At 37.8% G+C, this 15,280-nt stretch overlaps 1 protein-coding gene across 3 annotated transcripts in view; it reads left to right on the top strand.

Moving 5' to 3' along the window:
- The window catches only part of PRELID2 (PRELI domain containing 2), a 597,505-nt gene that overhangs the window by 91,383 nt on the left and 490,842 nt on the right, over positions 1-15,280 (top strand). The gene's annotated exons all lie outside the window — the stretch shown is intronic.

Raw genomic sequence — 15,280 nt, 5'->3', positions numbered from 1 at the left:
TTTTTTCTCATTGGTGAAATGTAATTGGAAACTATATTTACTGACAGAAATGTTGTAAAGTAATTAGAACAGTGCCTGGCATTTAGCAACCAATCAAAAAAAGTGAGCTTTCTTTCTAGATTAGGAGGTTGGTTGGTTGGATTGATGAACGCTCTCTGTTTTCCCCTATACATGGTGACTGATATCTACAGCATCCTGAATAATCATTGCTAGTATACCTCACTCATTTACTTTGAGAATTCTGTTCTAAAAAATTGAACTACATGTTTTGTAAGACTTGTATTTATTCCCAAAGCAGTTTATGTTCATTACAGTTATAACTATTTAATTAAATATTATGTAAATAGGTGTATTCATTTCCCATTGCTGCTTTAACAAATAACCATAGACCTAGTGGCTTCAGTTCAGTTCCATCGCTCAATTGTGTTCAACTCTTTGTGACTCCATGGACTGCAGCATGCCAGGCCTCCCTGTCCATCACCAACTCCCGGAGTTTACTCAAACTTATGTCCATTGAGTTGGTGATGCCATCCAACCATCTCATCCTCTGTCATCCCCTTCTCCTCCCGCCTTCAATCTTTCCCAGCATCAGGGTCTTTTCCAGTGAGTCAGTTCTTTGCATCAAGTGGCCAAAGTATTGGAGTTTCAGCTTCAGCATCAGTCCTTCCAATGACTATTCAGGACTGATTTCCTTTAGGATGGACTGGTTGGATCTCCTTGCAGTCCAAAGGACTCTCAAGAGTCTTCTCCAACACTACAGTTCAAAAGCATCAAATTTTCAGCTCTCAGCCTTCTTTATAGTCCAGCTCTCACATCCGTACAAGAAAAACCGTAGCTTTGACTAGATGGACCCTTGTTGGCAAAGTAAAACAATACAAATGTATTATCTTATTAGAGGTCAATCTGAAATGAGTTTCACTGGCTTAAGCTGTCAGCGGGACTCCATTCCTTCCTGAGGCCCAAAGGGAGAACCTGTTCCCTTGCCTTTTCCAATTTCTAAATGCTTCCTACATTCCTTGACTTGTGACTGGCTCCTTCCTCAGTAGTAGCCACCAGTACAGTATTTTCAAATTTCTCTCTGCCTCATCACCTCTCTCTTTCATAAGGAACATTATGATTACACTGGGTTCACTGGGTAAGCTGACATAATCTCCCCAGCTCAAGAACTTTGATTTAATCACATCTGCTATCATCTTTTGCCAAAAAGTATTATATGCATGGGTTCTGAGAATTAGAGCATGGTCATTGTTTTGTTGTTGTTGTTTAGTTGCTAAGTCATGTCCTACTCTTTTGCTACCCTATGGTATCCTGCCAGGCTCCTCTATCCATGGGATTTCCCAGGCAAGAATACTGGAATGGGTTGCCATTTCATACTTCAGAGGGTCATCCCCATGCAGGGACCGAACCCACATATCCTGCATTGGCAGGCAGATTCTTTACCACTCAGCCACCAGAGAAGCTCATGTTCATCTTTGGGGGATCATTATTCTGCATACCATAGCTATCAACATTAGGGAGCAGAGAGGGGGTGTTTTTTATGAAACCTAACTTCTTCCATTGGAAAGACTAATTGCATTAAATTGAAAAAAGATTGCTTTTGAGTTAGATGTGGGCTAGATACTATAGAAAGTCAAGAAGGATTCTGGACTCAGGTTGCTTCTGAAGTGTCCCTATGCTCTTGCTTCATTTAGAGAAACAGTGGGAATCAGAAAAGGCATTATGTTTATTTATGGGAGAAATGTAATACAGAAATCTAGTCAATGGATGCATTCATGAAAAGTCCTTGGTTCCACACAAGAAGACTGGCAAAGGTACTTACATGTAATTTATATAAGTTGAAGTAAGATACTTAAAATGTTTTTTGCTGCTGCTGCTGCTGCTGCTAAGTCGCTTCAGTCGTGTCCAACTCTTAGTGACCCCATGGACTGCAGCCTACCAGGCTCCTCTGTCCATGGGATTTTCCAGGTGAGAGTACTGGAATGGGGTGCCATTGCCTTCTCCTTAAAATGTTTGAGTACTATTTTTTACTGTTTTCCCACTGTAAGATAAAATGTCTCACTTTGTTGGTTAACCAGAGAACTGTCAACCACATGGTCAGGTAAAAGATTGTCCTTTTATTATTTAATCAGTCCACATTCCATTCCTGTCCCATCTGTTTGGAGATTATTCTCCCCTAGCTCAGAGATTCTTGACATTTTGGTGGAAGTCTTCAGCCTTTTTGAGAATTTGGTGAATGCTAAGTCTGACCTTGAAAAACATCCACACAGACATTTTTTTTTCCTTTCGTTCTAGTACTTTGGGTACAGAGTTACTAAATCCTTCAGTTTGTGTTCAGCTCTCATTTTTATGTGCAAAGCTATCTTCTTGTTTTTACCTTCGCCTCTCATCACCATTTTCATTCCCAGCCCTACACCATTCTCCCTGTAGATACCCTTCCTAGTTTATTTAATACTTATTCTTGGTTAGCTATGTTACAGGAAGATTGGGTTGTTTTGCAAACTCAACATTTCACGTATAATTTTAGAATAATTTATGCATGTTCTGAGGGCTGTTCTCAAAATTCAAATTTAAATTAAGATTATGTACAATTGAAAAATTCTCAGTTGTGCTAGCCACATTTTAAGTGCCTCATGGCCGTATGTGGCTAGAGGCTGCACCTGTATAGCCCAGTCCAGATATAGAACATGTCCATTGTTGTATAAAGTTCGTGGGACAACATTTTCCTAAATGATCTCTAAGAACTCTCCCAGTTCTAATGCTGTGGGTTTTTCTAATTGGAGATGTTTTCTATATCAAGCATTTCTTTGTGCTTGTGTGGAATAACTCATTCCTCAAATGAGAGTCCTTGACAAAGAGAAGACAAAAGAAAGGCTCTAAATATGAAAACTTTAAGTAATGGTTCTAGATTCAGCATGTTAAAGGACTTCAAATATGCCCCCACCCAGTTCCCTCTGGAGGAATTGCATACTTACACACACTATAATCCTTGAGCTCAAAATTATCATCTCTCATATTTACATGTATGGGCTTCCCTGATAGCAGAGTTGGTAAAGAATCTGCCCGCAATGAAGGAGACCCCAGTTCGATTCCTGGGTTGGGAAGATCCACTGGAGAAGGGTAGGTTACCCACTCCAGTATTCTTGTGCTTCCCTTGTAGCTCAGTGTTATATTTACATGCAGCACTTTATAATTTGAAAGGCTGTTGATTTACAGCTGCCTTGAGTGACAGAGTTATTATTGTACCCATTGGTCATACATGGAGTATCCACTCAGACATGCAGGTAAGAAAACAGGGAAGGTGACGCACAATAGGTTTTGCATCTTTTGTACATCACGGAACCACCTTTCCTTCAGGTCATTCAGAGGCTTTTCTTGGATCTCCTTTTCTGTTTGCTCCTCCCCTGGGTTGGGGCTCCATCCTGGCAGCAGGGACCTAGGGTCCTCTGCTGAGATGGGGAAGGAAGACCCTTAGAACCTTTGCCTCCTTTCATAGGAGGCGGCTCAGGTATTTATAATCTTTCCAGTGGAAACAAGCAAGCCCTTCTCTGCTAAGTTTGACAGTTTCTCACAGCATAAGGAAATGGCAACCCACTCCAGTGTTCTTGCCTGGAGAATCCCAGGGATGGAGGAGCCTGGTGGGCTCCCCATCTATGGGGTCGCAGAGTCGGACACGACTGAAGCGACTTAGCAGCAGCAGCAGCATAGCATAATTTCAACAGGACGGAGGGGTAGAAGGAAAAAAAAGTGAGGCAAGGAAGAAAGTCATATTTTCTGTATTATAGCCTCATTTTCTAATAAAGACAATGAAGTTAAGAATGATTCAATCACATAGCTGTGATTACACAGCTAGCGAGCCTCTGTGCTCCAAATCTTGTGCTCTTTCCAAAGTCCCACTCCACATTTTGGAATAAAAACTCCACTGTACCCAGACCACTTTGAGGCATGACTGTCTCTCTCTGATAACACTGGACTCACTGAATTCCAGTCAGTATGCATCTTAGTCACTGTGACTTGTAAGTGGGGAGGCATTATGACCAAGAACAGTAGTTGATATGAACATTTGCTACGATTAATAGACATGATCGGCAAATCAGTGAATGGACCTGTCTCAAGCACTCTGTGTGCATGTGCTAAGGCACTTCAGTCATATCTAACTCTTTTTGACCCCGTGGACTGTACCCCGCCAGGATCCTCTGTCCATGGGATTCCCCAGGCAAGAATACTGGAGTGGGTTGCCATTTCCTTCTCCAGGGGGTCTTCCTGACCCAAGGGTCAAACCTGCATCTCTTAGATCTCTTGCATTGGCAAGTGGGTTCTTTACTACTAGTGCCACCTGGGAAGCCCCTCAAGCACTCTGATAGTCCCCAAATGTATAGCAGTTAAATTCTCCTATGAAACCTAAGTGTACATTAAGCATTAGTGCATTTGCAACAACAGAACAAGGAAGTTGCAGTGTGATGTGATATGGATGGTGGGAAGTTAGCTTGATTCATTTGCAGATAAGAGACTTGCTTTGGTGCTCTCTCCAACCAACCTCCAACCCTCATTAACATGTGATTCAAATCATGGCTCAGTAAAACTGCAAATGACTGCTTGTCATGGATCTTTATGTCATTCAATAAGAGTCAAAACCAAAAAAAAAGAGACTAGCCAAAACCACCTTAGTTGGGCATTATGAGAGTGTTCTAGTCCTTAGTTCTACTCATAGGTATTACTTGTTCTCTACCTTTGCGGAGTATGGTAGAATTGCACTTCTCTTCCCTTCTTTGAAATTGATCATGACCAAGTGAATTTCTTCGGCCAGTGGAATACAATTGGAAGAGACCTGAGTCACTTCCAGACAAACACCAATGCACACTATATGGGTAGAGTAATTCCTACTGTTTGGGAGAAAACCTGTCTAAAATAGGTGGAAGGGTGAAAGATGTCAGTGTGAAAAGCAATAGCTGATGTAAAAACTCGGCTAAGGGCATATGGTGCAGAATGGTTGTTAAATAAGTGTGTGTGTGTATGCCATAGGTGACCTATCCATTCTTGGGTATTGGGTTCCAACTCCCTGATCCTAAATATAATCTCCAGTAGACATACTCATACATATCTGCTTGTCTGTCTATCTATCCATCTTTCTGTCAATCTGTCAACTATCTGCTGGTGTGGAATTGCTGATAGGTGTTGATCAAGACTGCCCAAACACTCCCTTTAGCTTCACTAAAATTGAGGCAAGTTTGTTCATGATTGTAGGCCCCCTCCTCTCTTTCCTTAGGGCATCAATTTTAGAAAACTGGTACTTGTAAAATTTCTACCACCCAGAAACATCTTTCTCTAGGACCTGAGAGTCATCTCTTTGAAATGTAATCATGGAAGGCTACCAGTGGGAGGGTAGGAGCCTAACTTTGAAAAGTGACTGGAAACATGGGTGGCCCAGTCACATCAACCAACCTCCCCATGATATTCCTTAGTCCCTTTCCATTAGTTCATGTCAGCATTTGAAGATTCTCCTGCCTTTTATTTCAGCAGAGTTGAGTATAGTCTCTCTCCTCTATTGTAATAAAGTCAGCCTTGATATTTTTAACAAGTGTCCAGTAACGTTTTAAGGAGTGCCATTCTATTCCAAGGGGTGAAATGACCATGTCATTTATATTTCCATATTTGTATCTGTAGCAATTCCTAGGGGTTTCTACATCCCCACATTTCTACCAACCCTTAGATTTGTTTAGAACTCTAACATTTGTGAATTGCTAGGGTTAAGTGATATCTCCTTGTTTGTTTTTTTTTTAAATTTGAATATCTCAAACTATCCATGATTCTGAGCCCTTTATTTATTATATGTTTGACAGGTTTGGGGATTTCCTCCTCTGTAAATTATCTGGTCAGAAAGCCTTTGTATGGCTTTCTGTTGGAGTTTCTGGTTTTTCTTGTTGCAAGAATTCCTTTCATTCAGTCAAGGCCTTGTGAGTTTCAGAAATTCAAAATATCTTTTCCCATGCTTGCAACCACAAGTGAACTTTGTCATTGTTGTCACTTACCAAACAGAATTCCAGATTTAAAACAGTATTTTGAACTTCAATCTTGCAGAAAAATTGCAAAAGTAATACATACGAACTTCAATATATTATTTGCTCAGATGTACTACTTTTAACATTTTGCTCCATTAGCTCATTATTCTTTCTTATTCCTTTGTATGTTTTATGTGTGTATATATATATATATATATATATGTATGCGCACACATACACAAACACAATCCATAGTTTATGTTTTTAATGAACCAGTTACAAGTAATTGCAAGCATCTATTTCTTTACCTTAGTTATTTCCATGGCGCAGTGGTAAAGAACTCACCTGCCAATGTAGGAGATGCAAAAGATGTGGATTTGATCCCTGAGTCGGGGAATTCCCCTGGAAGAGGGCACTCTAGTATTCTTACCTGCAGAATCTCATGGACAGAGGAGCCTGATGGGCTAGTCCATGGGTCTCAAACAGTCAAATAGGACTGAGCACACACGCATTCCTAAGAATAGGAATAAACTATAACCAGAGTGCAGTCATTAAATCAGAAAGTTGAACACTGACTAATCCACTCTCCAACTTCAAATTTTGCCAATTTTCTCAAAGTTGAGTTTTATAACTATTTTCTCCCTCTAGTCCAGGATTCTGCCTGTTCCATCTCTTTTATTTCCTTTCTTTCTTTCCTTTTTCCTTCCTTCTCTTTCCTCCTCCACTCCCTCCTTTCTTTCCTTCTCTGCCTCAGAATTCTTTATCTTTCTTGGCTTTAACATTTTATTTTATAGACTGTTGCCAAGTTTGTGTGATTTTTTTTTTCATGATTATAATTTTTTTTTTTTTGGTAGAAATACTACAAAGGTAATATTGTGTCTCAGGGCATCATGTCAGAAGGTACATGATACCAATTTTTACCATTACTGAAACTGTTAACTCTGGTCACTTACTTAAGGTGAGTCTATCAATGACCATTCTCCTTTAAGTTTTATGTAGACACTTTGTGACTGTGGATATATAAATATATATGCACTATGCCTTTGTCACTGATCACGTATGCTGAACTCACTTAGTATAACTCATCTGGGGATCTCCTTTATTTATTACAAAGCATGCCATTGTGTGTATCATGTCTTCTACCAGTCTCCTATATATAGATACTTAGGTTGTTTCCAGTGATTTTGTATTTACAAATAATGCTGCAATGGATAACCTAATGTGGTTGTATTTTCTTGTTAGCTTCAGGCTAAATTCCTAGAACTGAGATTGCTAAATTAAAAGGAAATGCATATGTAATTTTGTTAGAGATTGCCAGATTCCCCAGCATAAGGGTTATATTATCTGCATTCCCATCAGCAGTGAAAGAGACTGCCTTGTAGCCTTGCCAGTAGAAAGAGTTGCCAAGATTTTTTACTTTTTTGCCAACCTGATAGAAGAGAAACGGTATCCAGTGTAATTTTATTTGCTTTTATTCTTATTATGGGTAAAATTGAAATAGTTGTGTATGACTAAGAACCATTGTATATCTTTTTCATAAATTATTTGCTTGGGCCTTAAATTCATTGTTCTTTTGACGTTTTGCTCATTTCCCCCTTTATTTTTAACAGTTTTAAAGTATATTAAGAATAATATCTCCTTATCTGTGGTATATTTTGCAAATTCCCTCCCCTCCCCGCACTTTGTCTTCTGCCATTTTACTTTGATTGTGGTTTTTTTTCCATGAGAAACATTTAAAATTTTTATATAGTAAAATTTATCTTAAAATTTTTTCAACTTAATTTTGTCCTATTTAGAAATTCTCTTTTTATACCCATGTTATGGAGAGGGCAATGGCACCCCACTCCAGTACTCTTGCCTGGAAAATCCCATGGACGGAGGAGCCTGGCAGGCTGCAGTCCATGGGGTCGCTAAGAGTCGGACACGACTGAACGACTTCACTTTCACTATGGATTAATTCAGCAATGTTTTCTTCTAGTATTTGTATAGTTTTATGTTTCACATTTAAATCCCTGGATACATTTAGAGCTTATTTTTACATACGATGTGATGCATTTAATTGTATCTTTTTCCAAAAGACTACCCAGTTAATGTGAGTACCTTTTTAAAAAAATTGTTTGTCTTTGCCCAGGAGTTGGAGGACCATCTTTATTATGTATTAAATTTCCATATGTACTTGGTTCTCTATCTGGGCATCTCACTCTATCCTATTGCACCAGTCTGTCTGCCTCTTCGTGTGCCAGTATTATACTGTTTTAATTATAGAAGCTTGCTACAATGTTTTAGTATCTGGTAGGATTAGTCCCTTTTCATAACTTTGCTTTTTCAGTGTTTTCCTGAAACACAGCTTTTTCAGTGTTTCACGCATGTTTATTTTTTCAGGTGAACTTTCATTACAACTTATCCAGCTTCATGAAAAAAAGCTTATTGGTATTTTTGTTATTGCCTTCAATTTATAAATTAGTGTAAGAAGTGATCTTTCTTTTGACACTTAGTTTTCCTAAGAACAAGGGCTCTTCTTTATTTGTTAGAATCTAACTTTTTGCCTTTCAGTGGTGTTTTTAAGGTTTCACGTACACACAGTACTAGTTATCTATTGCTGCATAACAAATCACCTCTAAACTTAATAGCTTGAAATGATTATCATCATTCATTATCACACACACCTTCTATAGGTCAGGAATTCAAGTCAAGTCTAGTGGGGTGATTCTGGCTTGAGGGTCCCTCTTGAAGTAGTAGTCAAGATAGTGGCTGTGGAGCTGCAGATACCTGAGGCTTCACTGGTGTTTCTAAAATGGTTTGTTCACGTGGCTGACAAGTTGGGGCTGGCTGTAGCTGGAGGCCGTAGTTTCTCACCACTCGGTCCTTTCCTCACAACATGGTAACTGACTTCCACTGGACAAAAGATCCCACAGAGAGAATGAGGTAGAAACTATATTTTTTAAAATATAATTTAGTATTGGATAGTACACATCATTTCCATAATTTGTATACTTGGGTAAACAGATCAGTGTTATTCAGTGTGGTGGGGTCTATTCAAAGAAGTGAATATATGGAGATGGGGATCGTTGAGACCATCTCAGAAGTACACGTCCGAAGTGTTTTTACAGTAAGTAGGAATGGAGCTTCAGAATCATGGTGTGTATGTGTGTGTGTGTGTGAATTTACTGGGAATAGATGTTGAGTTTTTTAGAAGTTTCTAGGATTCATCAAAGTAAAAACAGTAATTTTTTTTTCAGATTTATGGTATTTTATGGTAATGCATTTCCTATATTGAGTGCACATGGTATTCCTAGAACCAATCCTGCTTGGTTATTGTATATTGTTTTCATAGCATAGTGATGAATAATGTATTTTGTGCTAATTTTGATAAACTATATGTTTGTAATTTGATTTTTAAAAATTTTGAACTATATCATATTTGGGCATCAATATGCTGCGATTCATGGGGTTGCAAAGAGTCAGACACGACTGAGCGACTGATCTGATGATATTTTCTTTATAAAATGATTTAAAAGTTGTTTTCCTTCATTTTCTATGTTTTGGAGCAGTTTTTGTAGCACTGGACCTATCTGGTTATTGACAGTTTGGTAAAATTTCCTTTTAAAACCATCTGGGCCTGGTGGACTTTTCTGTGAGGTCTAGCTTTGATTAAATTTCTCTCTCTCTCTCTCTTTTTTTTTTCTATGAGCATTGGTCCATTTAAAATGCTTCCTGGGAACTTCCTGGTGGTTCTGTGGTTAGGGCTCAGCACTTACACCGCCAAGGCCCATGTTCAGTCCCTGGTTGGGGAACTAAGATCCTGCAAGCCACTCAGTGTGACAAAAAAAAAAAAAAAGTGCTTTCTAACTCTATTTGAGTCAATTTTGATAAACTTTATTTCATCAAATGTTTTTCATTTAATACAGGTTTTCAGATTTATTTGCAAAGAAATATGTAAATTAATCTCATGATTTGAAAGCTTTTATTTTTTTCTCATTGGTAATTTCTTATCATTTCTTCATATATTTGTGCCTTCTTTTTTATTAATCAGGTGAATTAGTGATATGTCTAGTTTATTAATCATTTAAAAACAGTTTTATTAATCAGATTTCTTATATTTTTCTTCTCTACTATTTTCACTTTCATCTATTTTCTTCTTGGTGCTTTATTTTTGTTAACTTTATTGTTCTTTTAAAAAATAATTTTTGAAAGTAAGCCTCAGAATATTGTGGAGGGTTCTGGGCTCACTTAAAGTTAAAAAGATGTATTTTTAGGTTGCAGTACCCGCTCCGGTGTTCTTGCCTGGAGAATCCCAGGGATGGCGGAGCCTGGCGGGCTGCCGTCTATGGGGTCACACAGAGTCGGATACGACTGAAGCAACTTAGCAGCAGCAAGTGTATAAATTGATTATTCTTTTCTGATTAGTGCTTGAATGTATCCCATAGATTCTAATCTGTAGTAGTTTCATCATTATTACATTTGAAATTTGGGGTTGTATTTCCTCTGTCACTTAGTAATTTTTTACAAGAAAAAAACTTAATTTCAGGAGTTTTTGTATTTTAAAATATTGTTATTTATTGCTTATTTTATTGCAAATATAATTAAGGAGTGTTATTTGTAATATTTCTTCTCCATACCACTTACTCATGCTTTTTTTTGTGACTTAACAAGTTGATTAGTTTTGTAAATGTACCATGTTGCTTGAGAGGACAATGTATGTTCCATTATCAGGGTTTAATGTTTGATGATTCCATAAGATCTACTGTATTTTATTGAGAATGCTGTTTAGGTATTTTGTAGCCTTGATAATTTTTGTATACTTACTCGTTTTGTAATTAGAGTGGTTTGATGAAATCTATTATCAGGGTGTTTTGTGTATTTCTACTTGCTTCTCCTGTAGTTTCTGCTGTATATAAAGAAGATTTCTGTGTTATTGGTGCATAGATATTTCTGAGTGTTATATCTCTATTTTGAATTGCAGCTTTTAGCATTAATAGTGTCCTTTTTGTCACAGTAATTTTTTTTTGGCTTGCGTCCTAATTTGATGTCAGGTGCAAGCACTGTGTATGTATTGATTTCATTTGCCTATTATGCCTGGATCCAATCCTTTTATGTTTAGCCTTTCAGAATCACCTTTTTTCCCCAGATGCAGCTCTTGTATAGCAAAGATTTGTTATTTCTTTGAATCACTTTGGAAATATTTTTAAAAGATGCGTTAAGCTAACTCACATATATTAATGTACTTTTTATGTTGGGTCTCTGTCATTTCAAGTATAATTACTATCTCATTTTATTAAAATTTCTGTTTCTGTAGGAGATGCATTTGCTTTGGTCTTTAATTGAAAAAACTTCTGATATTAGGATTAGGTATCTATTGAAAACCTCTGTGCTTACGCCTTTTAAACTGTCCTTCTCTGCTGTTTTCTTAGTTAACTTTATTAACTAGTGTGTCAGTTTCTAATGTACATTTGACTCCTCCTTTTTATGTGTACAACAGATGTTCTCCAAGTGTGATCCACTGAAGGCTCTGAAACCTTCACAGAGTCTGTGATATCAAAACCATTTTCATAATACTAAGTAAGACTTTACATGACTTTTTCACTTTTATTTTCTTATGAATGCACACAAACATCATCCAGAGGCTACATGATACTCGATGATGTTATCCCTTTGTTGTTGTTAAGTTGCTGAGTCATGTCTGACTCTTTTACAACCCCATGGACTGTAGTCTGCCAGGGTCCTCTGTCCATGGAATTTTCTAGGTATGAGTACAGGAGTGGCTTGCCATTTCCTTCCCCAGGGAAATCTTCCTGACCCAGGGATTAAACCTGTGTTTCCTGCATTGCCAGATGAATTATTTACCAATGAGCCACCAAGGAAGCCTGTTATCCCTTTAATAGCTACCAAATAGCTACAAGTGTGGAACTTGTAAGGGAAGCCCAAGAATACTAGAGCAGGTAGCCTATCCCTTCTCCAGAGGATCTTCCCAACCCAGGAATTGAACCAGGGTCTCCTGCACTGCAGGTGGATTCTTTACCAACTGAGCTATGAGGGTAAGCCCTATGAAAGTCCAGGTGTCTGCTATTAAGCCAGGCCTTGGGATTTGCAAAAATGTGAAAGGTATCACTTTTCTCATTATATTTTTTGGGAAAAGTATTATTTTCATAAAAAATGTTATTTATGTTTCCATAATAGGCTTATTTTTATTATGTTTAAATAAATACCTTCTCAGTTTTAATCTGTAAAGTGGAATAAATTGATTCCTATAACTTAATAAATAAAAGCTTTCTGATATTCTCAAAAATTTTACAAGTGCAAGGACTTGGGAGGTCAAAAGATTTGAGGACTCCTTTGTGCCACATCAATGAATTTATTCTTTCCATTACTCCTCTCCATTCCCTTGTACTTTTTATTCATATTATATTTACTTTGTCAAAACATATAGCATTTTATATTATTCTGATTAAATTAAATATATTAAATCCTTACCATTACTCCTTTTGCCCAGATTTCCTCAGTCATAACTTGACTGGATGAAATTTATCCTTTAGCAGATTAAGGACTTGTGAATACAGTATTCCCCAAGTTCCTAAATGTGTATAACTGTTTTGTGTGTGTATGTGTGTGTTACTTTTTATTTATGTCTTGAAATTGAACAACAGCTTAGCTGGATATAAAATCCTTGGTTCACCTTTCTCTCCCTTGAGTTTCTTGCACATCCTGTTTTCTTCTTGCCTTGATTTGTATGGCACTCTTGGAAATTTTGATACCAGCTTAATTTTCTTGCTGTTGAGATCTGAGATTTCTTTCTGTATCTGGAAAATCTAACACTTTTACTAGGATATATCTGAGGGTTGATGATTCTGGGTAAGTTTTCCTAGATTCCTACTGAGCCTATTTAGTATATGGATTTAGATATTCTATAATTTCCTGAACCTTTTCATGGATTATATTTTAAAATATTAGTTCTATTCCATTGCTTTTTTCCCCCCTGAAAGTCCAGTTCTGTGTAATTGGATCTCCCTTATGTAGCTTCCATTTAAACTACTTTCTTTTTTACCCTTTTAAAAAATGTTCTTATCATCTTGGTTGTTTTTCTACTTTATTTCCTCTTATTAATTGTTCATTTGAATATAATCTTTCTAGGAAAACTGGTAATTTAATTGTTCATTTCTGAGACTGTTATTTTTTCCCATTTCTTTCCATATTTCTTCCAGCTTTATGGTCATTTCGCTTCCTTAGATTTTGGTTATCTGATTCAAGGTATTTTTTTCATATTTCCACATGCTTGTTGGAAAATACTGGATTTAGTTTGATGCATTATGCTATAGTTTTTTCTACTTGTTTATTGCTTTTAGGGTGGTGTGGGAGAATTTTCACCAGTTTGTTTCAATTTTAAGTTTCAGTTTTATTCTTCCCAGTTTGTAAAGATGAACATCGTTTTGGATTTTTTTTTTTTTTACTTTTTTAAGTTTTATTTTATATTGGAGTATAGTTGATTTATAATGTTGTGTTACTTTTAGATGTATAGTAAAGTAATTCAGTTATACAAGTACATATATTCATTTTTTCAGGTTCTTCTCCCATATAGGTTATTATAGAATATTGAGTAGAATTCCTGTGCTAATACAGTAGGTCTTTGTTGACTATAAATTTTATATATAGTAGTGTATATTGAATCTTTATTTTGTAGACCTACTTGGCAATTCAGATTGTATAAGTGTTTAATTCAAGAGCTTCCTCTTCTGTCTGTGAAGTGAAATAGTTTCTCTAATGTCTGTTTATCAAAGTGGCCAAGTTGCAGTGTTTATTCCCTGCACTGCAATTTGAAATATTTTAAAATTTTCCTTTGTCAGGTAGGATGCCAAATTTCCTTGACATGCTTTTATCCTTACCACCCCAGACTGTAAAGTGATTTTTTATTCCTCTTCAGATTTTGTGCCCTTCTGAGGCTGCTATCTTGGGTCCTTGTCTCCTTTAAGTCTCTTCCCTGTAATCATTCCTATTATTAAGTTTCGTCACAATTAGTACAGATTTTCTCTTTCTGGGACAGTGGTAAAGAATCTGCCTGCAATACAGGAGACCCGGAGTTCGATCCCTGAGTCAGGAAGATCCCCTGGAGAAAGAAATGGCAACCCACTACAGTATTCTTGTCTGGAAAGTCCCATGGACAGAGGAGCATGGTGGGCTACCCGTCCATGACATCGCAAAAGAGTCAGACATGACTTAATGACTAAACAACAACAACAAAACTCTCTTTCTGGAGGTGATCTTCATTCACTTTTAGAGAATTTCACCCTTGTAAGAGGATAAGAAGATGAGGCTGCCAACTGATCCTTAAGCTGGATCCAGACAACTGGAGGGGCCTTGCCCCTCCACAGTCCCTGGAATATACTTTTAACTGTGGGGAGAACATCTGGATGGTATACATGACTGAACCCAGTTAAGCCTCTGTATACACTTCTAAGGTTCTAGAAGGTGGGTGTGCAGATCTTGTCATGTCACCTGCCCAGGACAGCCTCATGTGTTAAGTTCTGTACCCAGAGACAGTTTTGAATTTCAGGGGAACTCTCAAGGATGTGGACAAACAACTCCTTTTCTCTCCCCCACAATTTCCCTGAACTTTTCTCTCTCTCTACTAATGCTTTTTCCTTGGAAGGAAAGTTATGACCAACCTATACAGCATATTAAAAAGGAGAGACATTACTTTGTCAACAAAGGTCCGTCTAGTCAAGGCTATGGTTTTTCCAGTAGTCATGTATGGATGTGAGAGTTGGACTATAAAGAAAGCTGAGTGCCGAAGAAATGATGCTTTTGAACTGTGGTGTTGGAGAATACTCTTGGGAGTCCCTTGGACTGCAAGGAGATCCAACCAGTCTATCCTGGGGGACATCAGTCCTGGGTGTTCATTGGAAGGACTGATGTTGAAGCTGAAACTCCAATACTTTGGTTGCCTGATGCGAAGAGCTGACTCACTTGAAAAGACCCTGGTGTTGAGAAAGATTGAAGGCAGGAGGAGAAGGGGACGACAGAGGATGAGATGGCTGGATGGCATCACCAACTCAATGGACATGAGTTTGAGTACACTCCGGGAGTTGGTGATGGACAGGGAGGCCTGGCGTGCTGTGGTTCACAGGGTCTCAAAGAGTTGGACACGACTGAGTGACTGAACTGAACTAATGCTTTCAGTGGGCACTTCTAGTTTTGCTGAAGGGATGGGTTTTCTGTGGTTGTACTTGTTCTTCTGGTGAATCTGTGTCATTTGTTTAGGGGAATTGTAGAGTGAGTGAGCGGTGCAGTTC

Source organism: Bos javanicus, chromosome 7, assembly GCF_032452875.1.
Source record: "Bos javanicus breed banteng chromosome 7, ARS-OSU_banteng_1.0, whole genome shotgun sequence".
Classification (NCBI taxonomy): Eukaryota; Metazoa; Chordata; class Mammalia; order Artiodactyla; family Bovidae; genus Bos; species Bos javanicus.
This window is presented reverse-complemented; position numbering and strand designations above follow the sequence as displayed.